At 47.1% G+C, this 15,710-nt stretch overlaps 1 long non-coding RNA gene across 1 annotated transcript; it reads right to left on the bottom strand.

Annotated features, from left to right (window-relative positions):
- Positions 1-1,645: 1,645 nt before the first annotated feature.
- On the bottom strand, positions 1,646-2,372 carry LOC123057488 (uncharacterized). Its single transcript, XR_006426872.1, has 2 exons — positions 2,242-2,372; positions 1,646-1,936 (listed from the first exon to the last, which is right to left on the bottom strand). It is a non-coding gene; the product is annotated as an uncharacterized lncRNA (long non-coding RNA).
- Positions 2,373-15,710: the final 13,338 nt, after the last annotated feature.

Here is a 15,710-nt window from a genome sequence, read left to right as displayed (position 1 = left end):
AGCCTCACAATGCTACTTCGATTGCAGTTTAAGTCAATAGTCAGTTTCATGAAGTATCATGAGTCATGCCACTAACCGCTGGCACAATAGTGACTAGCACATTGGCTCACTTTATCATAGAAGTACATAGGGGTATTGTGGGCTTGTCTGGATTCATAGGGGATGCGTTTGGATGCCTGCATCTAGTTTGCATGTATTCAATACTTGTCTCAGTTGGCCATGGTTGAGCAAATGCAGGGTAAAAACCATCATCTGCACATTATTTGGTTGCTTGCATATAGACTCACTGCAATAGGGAAGCAATTTTTGCTTGCCGTTTGGTTTCCTGCATTGACTAGGCTGATGCAAGTGCCTGGTATTTTGTTGAATACAGGCAACATGATTAAGAGTTAACAACCACACATAAAACACATAGTTACAATAGAGTTCCTTGGCATTGTGCTTGCGATGTCGATGCCAGTATAATAGACTACGAGTAAGGAGGCCGAGAGGAACGACGCCGATGGTGGCGCCGGGCACAACATGGCGTCCATCCGGGAAGATTGACGTTGATCAGTGATAACTAAAAGGAGCCACTCATATTTCTTCTAAATCATAAACCACCACACGACCACCTTGATACATTATACATATATGACCGTTAAAACAGAAAAAGTACAACATGAAAGTCTTCTGAAACATTTAGATAAACCTACTGGTCAAAGGGTATTTTAAACGGTCGACCGTGCGCGACGAATTCTACGAAATTCAACAAAAATTGCTTTAAACATGAACATGAAATTAAGCATTTATGGTCAAGAAAACTATGAACCGATCATCGGAATAGGACCACAACATCGATGTGCTTCTTTTTTGTGTAGACCTTATCTCAAATCGGAGTGCCATTGTGTAGATTAGAAGGTACTGGGTGAAAGAGATTAAGCCAAGTCTCGTTAAAACTGACCACACATATGCATTCCTACGGTACAGTAGAAAGATGTAGATCTACTCATCTACGGGAATCAAAACAGATAACATACAACACAAAAGTCGTATGAAACATCGAGATGAAACTACCTGTCAAAGAAAATTTCGAATGGTCGACCCTGCACGAATAATTTGATGAAATTCGTCGAAAGTAGCTCCAAATATGAACACAAAATTGAGCATTTACAGTCGATGAAACTACACACAGGTCATCCAAATGGACCCATAACATTAACGTGCATCTTGTCATGTAAACATTATCTCGAATCGGAATACCGTCGTGTAGATTGGAAGGGGTCAGATGAAAGAGATTAAGAGGAGATTAATTAGAACAGGTGCAAACACATGTATTAGTTGCAGTTAGCTGCACCAGCTCACGAGTAACTGCACCACGACCACGAGAGCCACCCACATGCGCTCCTTTGCATCGCTCGAGTATGGCTCACTGGAAACGGCTGAATCAAGCGTTTCCAGTGATGTAGGCCTAGATGTGTTTTAAAGTTCATGCTATGCAGCCCAAGCAGTGAATCTAGGCAACCAAACAGGTCGAATTCTTCCTGCGCGTATTTGATTAGGCTATTTGCAGGCAACCAAACGCATCCAGGGTGAATATATCAAAATAATGTTTGTGTTTGTACCGTATGTTTATAAAAAGAAAAGAGTTAAGAATAAGCATAGGTACGCTAATATCATTATTTATCGTCTCAATTATTTAGCACCATGATGGATCATACATAGATGAAAAGAATATATAAGCGGCACTGTTTCGTGCATAATTAAATGGCCTTCCTAACAGCTTGCTGCAGGGTCTTGCGGTGCGGCGCCAGTGCTGACATCTCCGGCTTGGGTGGCGGTGGCGGCGGAGGATGGAGCGGAGGCCTTGGAACTGGAGTTGGAGGTGACGGAGAGACCTGGCGACCTGGCACGGGCGGCGGAGGACTCGTTGGCTCATGGCTTCCGTCAAGAGCAACTGCGTGCATATGCATTAGCATGAACCATCAATCCTTCTCACCCCAAACATAAATACGTACTGCATGTACAATACACACATGATGCCGACGTGGGATTACTAGCTAGTAGTACTCCCTCTTTACAGAGGGATTGAGTAGAGATCTAAACATTTTTATATTTCTTTATAGAGGAAGTACTCCCTCCATCCAGAAAAGCTTGTCCCAAGCTTGTCTGTCAAATGGATGTATCTATCACTAATTTGGTGCTAAATACATCCATTTAAGGGACAACCTTTTTCGAACAGAGGGAGTAGTAATTAGTTACCTCTTGCCGACGCCGAGCATGACAGGGAACAGCATATCAGAGCAAGGATCACAAGGCTGCGTACCAAGGACGAAGGAGGAGAAGTAGAACGCTTCATGATGCGTTATCCTTCCTGTCCCAGCTTCTCATGTGTTCTCCTTGTGCGTGCATGTCTTGTTTTATAGGTAACGCAAATACAACTGCGTATGCGTTCTCCTTTCTGTATTATTATTGGGAAAAGATTGGTCACGCAGACTTATGTATGGTCAAAGTCTTCCCTTGGGTCAACAGACAGGGCATATTTGGAAACTTTTCCTTGAGACCAAAGAATTGGTGGCGAGTACTGTTGGAAAGATACTCCTTTCTCGTCTTGTATGGACCAAGGAGTCAACACCATCGGCTATCATGCAGCTTGTCGAGAAAAACATTGGTTCGCAGCAAAAAGCGCGTCTTCCGATTGCAGCGTTCTACGTTTGTTTCGGGAGCGATGGTTTCCCTAACCACGCTTTCTGATACGGCGGTTCAGAAAATCAAAACCGCCCGACTCGGCACGGATTAGAAGTCGGGACCCGGCGCACAAACCAAACAATGAACGTATTACGTAAAAGTATTCTGACGCAGCACTTCCCGATACGAAACATTGAATACGTTACCTGCGCTGTACCAAACGCGCCGTATAGCGTTTCTTCGAATTTCTAGCTTATTACAAGACTTGTTTTCCAGTCGAATTTCCCACTACTCCCTCCGTCCAGGTGCATAGGGCATCTAAGGTGTTGCATCGTAACCTAGGTGTGTGAAGATTGGATGGAGAAGACTAAACCAAAAATCAATGACAATAATGATTCCTATTTGGCCAACTTGGAAAGTTGGGAGGAGCCAACCACAACGTTGGTTTCCCATGCCATTAATTCCTAAATAGCAACATGCAATACCTATTTAATGCCCCAACTAATGAAAATGTTAGGATGCAAAATGAAAATTAATGATCATGAAGAATGATGAACTTATTCCATGCATGGTGACTTATATATTTGGAATACTAATTTTTTGTAAGACGCCCTATGCACCTGGACGGAGGGAGTACATGTTTTTTTGCCGGTTTTGCTAATGGTCAGGTGCCTCAACCCTCAAAACAAGTATTGTTTGAGGTGAAGCCAGCAGCAGCCCATGTAAAAAGGCTCGATTTGTTCCTTATTTTTTTCGCTAGCTTGTAACAGCCCATGTAAAAAGGGTCGGGTTGTTCCAATTTTTTTTTCATTCCCTACCTTGGAACAGCCCACGTAAAAGGGTACTGACTGGCTGGAGATTGCCCACAGCTCAACAATGATATTCAGAGGAATTGAGGATTGAGATTAGTAGATGCATGGTGTGATGTACCGATGAGTCAAACATTGGGTTCTTCGCTACTTCCCGCTGGTTGGATCCGGAAGATTTGACAACTGAAGAAGGCCGCGTCGCGTAGACGCCTTATGAATAGGATCAGCAGAAGCAGGGCAGGGAGAGCGAGCTGAGGCGGCCGTGCGTGAGGGCACGGGACGGCGGGGACTAATTTCGCGTACTAAGAGCATCTTCAACAGGCACACAAAAGTTTCGTGCTCTAGAATAGTTTTAGCGCGCCACACTTTAGCACTTTTAGCACGCCGTATCCCACATTGCTTTTATCAGATGCCCAAAAACGCGCGCCTAAAAAAACATGCAGTGTAAATTGTGAAGCGCGCAATCCGGAACCTCAAATTTGCAGTACGCGAAAGCGTTTTTCAGCGCCCGCCCGACCCTTTTTTTGTGCGCACTATTTTACAGCTTCTGCTAGAGCAGTCCGGCGCCCAAAAAACCCAAATTTTAACGCGCAAAGCAGTTTTTGAGCGCGTGTTTGTCACGAACTCATCATCGCAAGAGGGGATCGGAGAGGGGAAGGGGATGAGATCGAGACTTGGGGAAGACGTTTCTTTCCAAGGGAGGAGGTACAGCGCAGGTGAGTTAGGTTCAGAGATACATCATACACATCAAATGCCTGCCTACTGGTTCCAGCTGGCTAAATAGCCGCGCCACACATGGCAACTCGCCTTACAGGTGGGTTCGTGCCACCAGGCATTGGGGTCCACCACATCACACGCCCACCGCATCATCTCCTGGTGATGCCGGTGTGACATTTCCCATTCCTTCAGAACGAGCGTCTTCTTCAGATGCTTCGAGCTGGCCTCCGTCGCCGACCGATGGTGCGTCCCACGCCGGTGCTTGCGGAAAGCGGCGGCGAAGGGTGTCGTAGTCTTCCCAAGTGGTCGTCGTCTCGTCATTGCGCCATCACACCTTGACTTGCAACAGAGCGCTGGCGCCGTGCTTGACCATCGACGCTCCACGATCTCCACCGGTTCGTCGTCATGGCCTGCGAGATCAGGGGGTCGTGGCAGCTCGAAGAAGACTGGTGTGTAATTGGGGGTGAATGGCTTGAGCTGTGATACGTGGAAGACTGGGTGGATCTTATTGTCCGCCGGTAACTCCAGTTTGTACGCCAGCTTGCCAATCTTGTCGATCACCGAGAATGGTCCGAAGTACTTGTACGCCAGCTTGGCGCAGGGTCTGTTTGCCACGGACGACTGCGCGTAGGGCTGGAGCTTGAGGAGAACAGCGTCGCCCACCACGAAGGAGCGCTTTGAGCGATGTTGATCGACCTGTTTCTTGAATCGGTGCTGGGCGCGAAGGATTTGCTCATGCGGGCGCGCCGTGTGCAGTCCCCAGTCCCAGGGATCGCCGTCAATCATGGGCACCGTCTTGTCGTCCCAGAGTGTCATGGTGCCCAGGTTGGGCTCAACGCCATAAAGAGCTTTGAAGGGGGTACATTTGATCGAGGAGTGGAACAACGAGTTGTACCAGAATTCCGCTATAGGTAGCCATCGACACCATTGCCAGGGCGCCTCGTGCACGACGCAACGCAAGTACATCTCCATGCACTGGTTGACGCGTTCGCTCTGGCCATCCGTCTAGGGGTGGTACGCTGTGGAGAGGAGCAGCTTGGTGCCCGTGCTGGCTAAGAGTTCACGCCAGAGTGCGCTGGTGAAGACACGATCGCGGTCGGAGACGATGGAGCTGGGGATGCCGTGCAGCTTGACAATCTGATCCCAGAAGACCTTGGCGACCTAAGGGGCCTTGAATGGGTGACGAAGCGGAATGAAGTGCACTGATTTGGTCAGCTTGTCGACGACCACCATGATGGAATCGAAGCCCTCCGACGATGGCAAGCCATCCACGATATCCATGGTGAGGTCGCGCCAGGGAGCGGTCGGCACGGGCAAGGGTGCGAGCATGCCCGCCGGCTTGGATTGCTCGTGTTTGGCATGCTGACACACTGGGCACTGCCGCACGTAGTCGGTGACATCGGTTTTCAATCTGTCCCACACAAAAAGTTTCTTGATGCGCTGGTAGGTGGCCGTAGCGCCGGAGTGACCACCGGCCGCGTTGTCGTGCAGAGCGCTGGTGATCTTGGTGCGCAAGGCCGTGTTCTTGCCGATCCACAAGCGCTCCTGCTTGCGGATGAGCCCCTTGTAGAGCTCGTAGCCGTCGTCGTCGGGACTGTGGATCGCGAGACGCACCAGGCGATCCTGTGCATCGGTGTCTGTGGCGTAGGAGTTTGCCACCTCTTGCACCGATGCTGGCTAGCAGATGGAGAGCGCGTCGAGGTTCAGGGTCGCGCCCACTCGAGAGAGAGCATCCACGGCTCCATTTCCGCTGCCTCGTCAGTAGCGGAACTTGAATTGGAGTCCCACCCGCTTGGCCATGGCCTTGCATTGCAGATCGGTGGCGAGCTGCTGATCTTGCAGGTTGCAAAGGCTTTTGTGATCCGTGATGATGGTGAAGGGGCCCCGTTGCAAGTACGTGCGCCATTTCTCGACGGCCATCATGACGGCGATGTGACGCCCGGATAATTAGACTACAGTATGCCACGTCACCACGACTACTGTTACTAATCTCGCGTTAGTTCAAAATGATTCAAATTCAAATTTGAGTTAATGACAAACACCAAAAGTTTTCAAACGTTAAAACTGAAATGTTCGGTTTGCGGAAAATAATCCATACATTATTTTGGTGAAGTAACCACACTTTTACAAAATGTTTAAATATTCTGAAATAAGTAAAACAGTAGCAGAAACAGATAATTAAATGACTTTTTCAATTAATAAAATATTAAGCTAATTTATTAATTGCCCGAACTAATGGGGCACTGACATATTTATAAGTACTAATTTAGGTGCTAGTGGTAAATTTGATAAAACCTAAAATAAAAAGGAACTAAAAATAAAATAGAAAAGAAATAGGAAAAAAAGGAAAAAAGACAAAAGAAAATAAAAACAAAACTAATCTACTGAGCCATGTGCCCCATTAGCCCAAGAAAACAGCCCAGCCCACCCCTGCCATCCCCTTCCTGTCGCTACAGGAGACGGAGGGGGCCGTGGCAGCCATCCACGGTGCCATGGCCGCGGTGGTGGCCATCGGCGATCCCTGCCCCGCCTACAAGGCCCCGTCAACGCCCCTGAAACCCTAGCCCCCTCGCAGTGCTTTCCCCCTCGCGCCCCTCGCATTCTCTCCCGCGCCCAGCTGAGCTCCTCGTCGCTGCCGCCCCGTCACCGCCACGGCCAGCCAAGGAGCCCAGGAGGACCACCGCCGTCGTCCTCTTCGGCTACGGGGGCGCGTTCAAGCCCGGAGCCACCACATCGACCGGATCAACGCCATCTTCTTCCTTGGTCGTCGCCGCTGCTCTTCATCGATCCGTCGCCTCTGCAGCTCCTAAGCCATCAACGGGCCTCCGTGTGCCTCCGCGGTGAGCTCCTCGTCCGTTCCCCCTCTTCTCTGGCTCGATCCGTTCCATTTGTGGCCGTCCCGTGAGCTTTGTCCATCATGGCAAAAGTTCAGTGTCCAGGTACGTGCACGCTGCTGCTCCTCTGTTGCTGATGCGTGTTGCTGCTGCTTTCTACCTACTGTTGCTTGCCGCTGCTCGCGTCGTCACGCCGTGCCCGCGCTCGCTGGCCTTTGGCACGACCGGCCGCGCCCGGCCGCGCCTACGCGCGTGCCCGCCTTCGCGTGGCCTCGCCCCCATGCGTGCTCCCGCATCGCATCACGACTGCTGCTACTGCTGATTGCTGTTGCCGCTAGGTGCTTCTTCTACTAGCTGCCGCTGCTTGCTGCTCTTCCGGCTGCCTTGTGCGTTGCTGCTTCTCTTACTCCACTACTTGTTCCTGCTGCTACCTAGCCGTTGCTTCTGCTGATGTTTTGCTACTGTTACTCTGCTTTGCTAGGTGCCTGCTATTACATTAATGCTAATGGCCACAGCCGGGCACATGCTTGTGTCAGTTGTGTGCGTGTTTGTGCAAAGCCACCAACAGCCGGCCGGTGCAAATTAGCTTAGGGGCTGATTACTAGTTTGGTTAACTGTTAACCAATGACAATGGCCACCACTGTTAGTTAATCTAATTTAATTAGAGTCTAGTTAACCTTAGACAATGACATGTGAGACCCACTTACACTATTCATATGTTGACCAGTCAACATTTGACCGGGTCAACCCAACCCCACTGCCCCCACCTGTCATACACTATGGCTACAATAGCACTAGGTGACAAAATTATAATCTGTTTTATTTTCGAATTAAATTAATTCTAGAAAATGCAATAAACTTTGAAAATGAATATAAAATAATCCGTAACTCGGATGGAAATACTTTGTACATGAAAGTTGCTCAGAACGATGAGACGAATCCGAATATGCAGTCCATTCGTCCTCCGCGCATCCCTAGCATAGCGGACACGCAACTTTCCCTCTTCGGTTCATTTGTCCAGAAACGCGAAACACCGGGGATATTTTCTCGGATGTTTCTCCATCACCGGTATCACCTCATACCGCGTTAGAGCACACCTAGCATCACGCTTTTTCATGTCATGCATCGTTAGGCATTTGTTTGCATTATATTTATTGTTTCTTCCCACTCTTCTCTCGCTAGACACCAAGACCGACGCCGCTGCTACCCAGTACGACTACGGTGTTGACGACCCCTCTCTCTTACCAGAGCAACCAAGCAAGCCCCCTCCCCCCCTTGATCACCAGATATCATTAGAGTTGTGTAGCATGTTACTGCTTTCCGTTAATCCTATTCTGATGCAAAGCCTGTCATTTTTACTACAACTATTGATACCTTACCCGCAATCCTAAATACTTAGTATAGGATGCTAGATTATCATCAGTGGCCAACATTCCTGGCAGTCTTCCATGCTATACTATCGGGCCGTGATCACGTCGGGTGTTGGTCACGGGTAAATACATACATATATACATACTATACAGGTGGTGACTAAAGTCGGTCGGCTCGTTGAGTACCTACAAGTGATTCTGATGTGGGGGCTGAAGGGGCAGGTGGCTCCATCCAGGTAGTGGTGGGCCTGAGTACCCGACGGCCCCCGACTGTTACTTTGAGGCGGAGCGACAGGGCAGGTTGAGACCACCTAGGAGAGAGGTGGGCCTGGCCCTGGTCGGCATTCGCGGATACTTCAATTAACACGCTTAACGAGATCTTGGTATTTGATCTGAATCTGGCTACTGGCCTGTACGCACTAACCAACTACGTGGGAACAGTTATGGGCACTCGGCGTCGTGGTATCAGCCGAAGCCTTCGTGATGTCAGCGACTGAGCAGCGCGCGCCGGGTTGGACCGCGTAACGCAACTTCCTTTGTAATGGAGGTTGCTAGGTCTGCTCAACGGCCGCGTACGCAACATGCAGGTGTGCAATGGGCGATGGGCCCAGACCCCTACGCGCATAGGATTTAGACCGGCATGCTGACCTGTCTGTTGTGCCTAGGTGGGGCTGCAACGTGTTGATCTTCCGAGGCCGGGCATGACCTAGGAAAGTGTGTCCGGACAAAGGGGATCGAGCGTGTTGGGAAATGTGGTGCACCCCTGCAAGGAAGTTTATCTATTCAAATAGCCGTGTCCCTCGGTAAAAGGACAACCCGGAGTTGTACCTTGACCTTATGACAACTAGAACCGGATTCTTAATAAAACACACCCTTCCAAGTGCCAGATACAACCGGTGATCGCTCTCTCACAGGGCGACGAGGGGAGGATCACCGGGTAGGATTATGCTATGCGATGATACTTGGTGAACTTACCATTTACTCTCTTCTGCTGCTGCAAGATGAAGTATCCAGAAGTGTAGTCTTCAATAGGACTAGCTATCCCCCTCTTATTCTGGCATTCTGCAGTTCAGTCCACATACGTTACCCCTTTACCATTTGATACCAATGCATACATATGTAGTGTAGCTCCTTGCTTGCGAGTACTTTGGATTAGTACTCACGGTTGCTTTGCTCCCCCTTTTCCCCCTTTCTATACCCGATTGTTGTGACCAGACGTTAGAGTCCAGGAGACGCCACTGTCGATGACGACTGCTACTACTCGGGAGGTGCCTACTGTTGGGGAACGTAGCAGAAATTCAAAATTTTCCTACGTGTCACCAAGATCTATCTATGGAGAGACTAGCAACGAGGGGAAGGAGAGTCCATCTACATACCCTTGTAGATCGCTAAGCGGAAGCGTTCAAGTGAACGGGGTTGATGGAGTCGTACTCGTCGTGATCCAAATCACCGATGACCAAGTGCCGAATGGACGGCACCTCCGCGTTCAACACACGTACAGCCCGGTGACGTCTCCCATGCCTTGATCTAGCAAGGAGAGAGGGAGAGGTTGAGGAAGACTCTATCCAGCAGCAGCACAACGGCGTGGTGGTGATGGAGGAGCGTGGCAATCCTGCAGGGCTTCGCCAAGCACCGCGAGATATGAGGAGAAAGAGAGGGAGGGCTGCACCAACAGGCAGAGATCAGATCGCGTGTTATGGGCAGCCCCAGGCCTCACTATATATAGGGGAGAGAGAGGAGGGTGCGCCCCCTCTAGGGTTCCCACCCCTAGGGGGGGCAGCCCTAGATGGGAAAGGGGAGGCGGCCAAGAGGGGGAGAGAGGGGGCGCCCCCTAGGGTGGGCCTTAGGCCCATCTAAGCCTAGGGTTTCCCCTCTCTCCTCCTTTGCTGCGCCTTGGGCCTTGTGGGAGCCGCACCAGCCCACTTAGGGGCTGGTCCCTCACCACCCTTGGCCCATGCAATCCTCCGGGGCATGTGGCCCCACTTGGTGGACCCCCCGGGACCCTCCCGGTGGTCCCGGTACGTTACCGATAAATCCCGAAACTCTTCCGGTGACCAAAACAGGACTTCCCATATATAAATCTTTACCTCCGGACCATTCCGGAACTCCTCGTGACGTCCGGGATCTCATCCGGGACTCCGAACAACATTCGGTAACCACATACAAACTTCCTTTATAACCCTAGCATCATCGAACCTTAAGTGTGTAGACCCTACGGGTTCAGGAACCATGCAGACATGACCGGGACACCTCTCCGGCCAATAACCAACAGCGGGATCTGGATACCCATGTTGGCTCCCACATGTTCCACGATGATCTCATCGGATGAACCACGATGTCAAGGACTTAATCAATCCCGTATACAATTCCCTTTGTCTAGCGGTATTGTACTTGCCCGAGATTCGATCGTCGGTATCCCTACACCTTGTTCAATCTCGTTACCGGTAAGTCTCTTTACTCGTTCCGTAACACATCATCCCATGATCAACTCCTTGATCACATTGTGCACATTATGATGATGTCCTACCGAGTGGGCCCAGAGATACCTCTCCGCTTACACGGAGTGACAAATCCCAGTCTCGATTCGTGCCAACCCAACAGACACTTTCGGAGATACCCGTAGTGTACCTTTATAGCCACCCAGTTACGTTGTGACGTTTGGCACACCCAAATCACTCCTACGGTATCCGGGAGTTGCACAATCTCATGGTCTAAGGAAATGATACTTGACATTAGAAAAGCTTTAGCATACGAACTACACGATCTAGTGCTATGCTTAGGATTGGGTCTCATCCATCACATCATTCTCCCAATGATGTGATCCCATTATCAATGACATCCAATGTCCATGGTCAGGAAACCGTAACCATCTATTGATCAACGAGCTAGTCAACTAGAGGCTTACTAGGGACATGGTGTTGTCTATGTATCCACACATGTATCTGAGTTTCCTATCAATACAATTCTAGCATGGATAATAAACGATTATCATGAACAAGGAAATATAATAATAATCAATTTATTATTGCCTCTAGGGCATATTTCCAACAGTCTCCCACTTGCACTAGAGTCAATAATCTAGTTCACATCGCCATGTGATTAACACTCACAGGTCACATCGCCATGTGACCAACATCCAAAGAGTTTACTAGAGTCAATAATCTAGTTCACATCACTATGTGATTAACACTCAATGAGTTCTGGGTTTGATCATGTTGCTTGTGAGAGAGGTTTTAGTCAACGGGTCTGAACCTTTCAGATCCGTGTGTGCTTTACAAATCTCTATGTCATCTCCTAGATGCAGCTACCACGCTCTATTTGGAGCTATTCCAAATAACTGTTCTACTATACGAATCCAGTTTACTACTCAGAATAATCTGGATTAGTGTCAAAGTTTGCATCGGCGTAACCCTTTACGACGAACTCTTTTACCACCTCCATAACCGAGAAAATTCCTTAGTCCACTAGTTACTAAGGATAACTTTGACCGCTGTACTGTGATCCATTCTTGGATCACTCTTGTACCCCTTGACTGACTCATGGCAAGGCACACTTCAGGTGCGGTACACAGCATAGCATACTGTAGAGCCTATGTCTTAAGCATAGGGGACGACCTTCGTCCTTTCTCTCTATTCTGCCATGGTCGAGCTTTAAGTCTTAACTTCATACCTTACAACTCAGGCAAGAACTCCTTCTTTGACTGATCCATCTTGAACACCATCAAGATCATGTCAAGGAATGTGCTCATTTGAAAGTACCATTAAGCGTTTTGATCTATCCTTATAGATCTCGATGCTCAATGTTCAAGTAGCTTAATCCAGGCTTTCCATTGAAAAATACTTTCCAAATAACCCTACATGCTTTCTAGAAATTCTACATCATTTCCGATCAACAACATGTTAACAACATATACTCATCAGAAATTCTATAGTGCTCCCACTCACTTCTTTGGAAATACAAGTTTCTCATAAACTTTGTATACACCCAAAATCTTTGATCATCTCATCAAAGCATACATTCCAACTCCGAGATGCTTACTCCAGTTCTTAGAAGGATTGCTGGAGCTTTGCATACTTATTAGCATCTTTTAGGATTGACAAAACCTTCCGGTTGTATCACATACAACCTTTCCTCAAGAAAATCGTCGAGGAAACAATGTTTTGACATCCTATCTGCAAGATTCCATAAATAATGCAGCAATCGCTAATATAATTCCAACAGACTTTTAGCATCGCTACGTGTGAGAAAGTCTCATCGTAGTCAACTCCTTGAACTTGTCGGGAAACATCTTAACGACAAGTCGAGCTTTCTCAATGGTGACACTTACCATCATTGTCTGTCTTCCTTTTAAAATCCATATGCACCCAACAGGCCTACGACCATCAAGTAGTTCTTCCAAAGTCTATACTTTGTTTTATATATGGATCCTCTCTCGGATTTTATGGCCTCGAGCCATTTGTCGGAATCCGGGCCCACCATCGCTTCTCCACAGCTTGTAGGCTCATTGTTGTCTAGCAACATGACTTCCAAGACAGGATTACGTACCACTCAGAAGTAGTACGCATCCTTGTCATCCCACGAGGTTTGGTAGTGACTTGATCTGAAGTTTCATGATCACTATCATAAGCTTCCACTTCAATTGGTGTAGGTGCCATAGGAACAACTTCATGTGCCCTGCCACACACTAGTTGAAGAGACGGTTCAATAACCTCATCAAGTCTCCACCACCCTCCCACTCAATTCTTTCGAGAGAAACTTTTCCTCGAGAAAGGACCCGATTCTAGAAACAATCCCTTTTTGCTTTCGGATCTGAGACAGGAGGTATACCCAACTGTTTTGGGTGTCCTATGAAGATGCATTTATCCGCTTTGGGTTCGAGCTTATCAACCTGAAACTTTTTCACATAAGCATCGTAGCCCCAAACTTTTAAGAAATGACAGCTTAGGTTTCTCTAAACCATAGTTCATACGGTGTCATCTTATCGGAATTACGTGGTGCCCTATTTAAAATGAATGTGGTTGTCTTTAATGCCTAACCCATAAACTATCGTGGTAATTCGATAAGAGACATCATGGTATGCATCATATCCAATAGGGTGTAGTTATGATGTTCGGACACACCATCACACTATGGTGTTCCAGGTTGTATTAGTTGTGAAACAATTTCCACAATGTCTTAATTCTGTGCCAAACTCGTAATTCAGATATTCATCTCTATGATCATATCATAGATCTTTTATCCTCTTGTCACGACGATCTTTCAACTTCACCCTGAAATTACTTGAACCTTTCAATAATTCAGACTCGTGATTTATCAAGTAAATATACTCAACATCTACTCAAATCATCTGTGAAGTAAGAACATAACGATATCCACTACATGCCTCAGCACTCATTGGATTGCAGACATCAAAATGTATTACTTCCAACAAGTTGCTTTCTAGTTCAATTTTACTGAAAAACGAGGCTTTCAGTCATCTTGCCCATGTGGTATGATTTGCATGTCTCAGGTGATTCAAAATCAAGTGAGTCCAAACGGTCCATTTGCATGGAGTTTCTTCATGCATATACACCAATAGACATGGTTCGCATGTCTCAAACTTTTCAAAAATGAGTGAGTCCAAAGATCCATCAACATGGAGCCTCTTCATGCGTTTTATACCGATATGACTTAAGTGGCAGTGCCACAAGTAGGTGGTACTATCATTACTATATTTTGGCATGAACATGTGTATCACTATGATCGAGATTCAATAAACCATTCATTTCAGGTGTAAGACCATTGAAGGTATTATTCAAATAAACAGAGTAACCGTTATTCTCCTTAAATGAATAACCGTATTGCGATAGACATAATCCAATCATGTCTATGCTCAACGCAAACACCAATCTCGATGGCAGAGGGAGCGTGCGATGCTTGATCATATCAACATTGGAAACACTTCCAACATATATCGTCAGCTCACATTTAGCTAGTCTCCGTTTATTTCGTAGCTTTTATTTCGAGTTACTAACACTTAGCAACCGAACCGGTATCTAATACCCTGGTGCTACTAGGAGTACTAGTAAAGTACACATCAACATAATGTATATCCAATATACTTCTATCGACCTTGCCAGCCTTCTCATCTACCAAGTATCTAGGGTAATTCTGCTCCAGTGGTTGTTCCCTTTATTACAGAAGCACTTAGTCTCGGATTTGGGTTCAACCTTGGGTTTCTTCACTAGAGCAGCAGCTGATTTGCCGTTTCATGAAGTATCCCTTTGTTCCCTTGCCCTTCTTGAAACTAGTGGTTTCACCAACCATCAACAATTGATGCTCCTTCTTGATTTCTACTTTCGCGGTGTCAAACATTGCGAATATCTTAAGGATCATCATATATGTCCCTGATATATCATAGTTCATCACGAAGCTCTAGCAGCTTGGTGGTAATGACTTCGGAGAACCATCACTATTTCATCTGGAAGATCAACTCCCACTCGATTCAAGCGATTGTTGTACTCAGACAATCTGAGCACAAGCACAACAATTGAGCTTTTCTCCTTAGTTTGTAGGCTAAGAAAATTGTCAGAGGTCTTATACCTCTTGACGTGGGCATGAGCCTGAAATCCCAATTTCAGCCCTCAAAACATCTCATATGTTTTGCGACGTTTCAAAAACGTCTTCGGTGCCTCAACTCTAAACTGTTTAACTGAACTATCACGTAGTTATCAAAATGTGTATGTCAGATGTTCGCAACATCCACAGACGACGTTCGCGGTTCAGCACACTGAGCGGTGCATTAAGGACATAAGCCTTCTATGAAGCAATGAGGACAATCCTCAGTTTACGGACCTAGTTCGCATAATTCTACTATCAACTTTCAACTAATTTTTTCTCTAGGAACATATCTAAACAGTAGAACTGAAGCGCTAGCTACGACATAATTTGTGAAGACCTTTTGACTATGTTTAGGATAATTAAGTTCATCTTATGAACTCCCACTCAGATAGACATCCCTCTAGTCATCTAAGTGATTACATGATCCGAGTCAACTAGGCCGTGTCCGATCATCACGTGAGACGGACTAGTCATCATCGGTGAACATATTCATGTTGATCGTATCTACCATACGACTCATGCTCGTCCTTTCGGTCTCTTGTGTTCCGAGGTCATGTCTGTACATGCTAGGCTCGTCAAGTTAACCCTAAGTGTTTTGCATGTGTAAAACTGTCTTACACCCGTTGTATGTGAACGTAAGGATCTATCACACCCGATCATCACGTGGTGCTTCGAAACGACGAACTTTAGCAACGGTTTTAACAGCTAAGCTA

The sequence above is a fragment of the Triticum aestivum genome, chromosome 3A (genome assembly GCF_018294505.1).
Source record: "Triticum aestivum cultivar Chinese Spring chromosome 3A, IWGSC CS RefSeq v2.1, whole genome shotgun sequence".
In the NCBI taxonomy this organism is placed as follows: Eukaryota; Viridiplantae; Streptophyta; class Magnoliopsida; order Poales; family Poaceae; genus Triticum; species Triticum aestivum.
The sequence above is the reverse complement of the archived record's forward strand: the minus strand, read 5'-3'. Positions and strand labels throughout refer to the sequence as shown.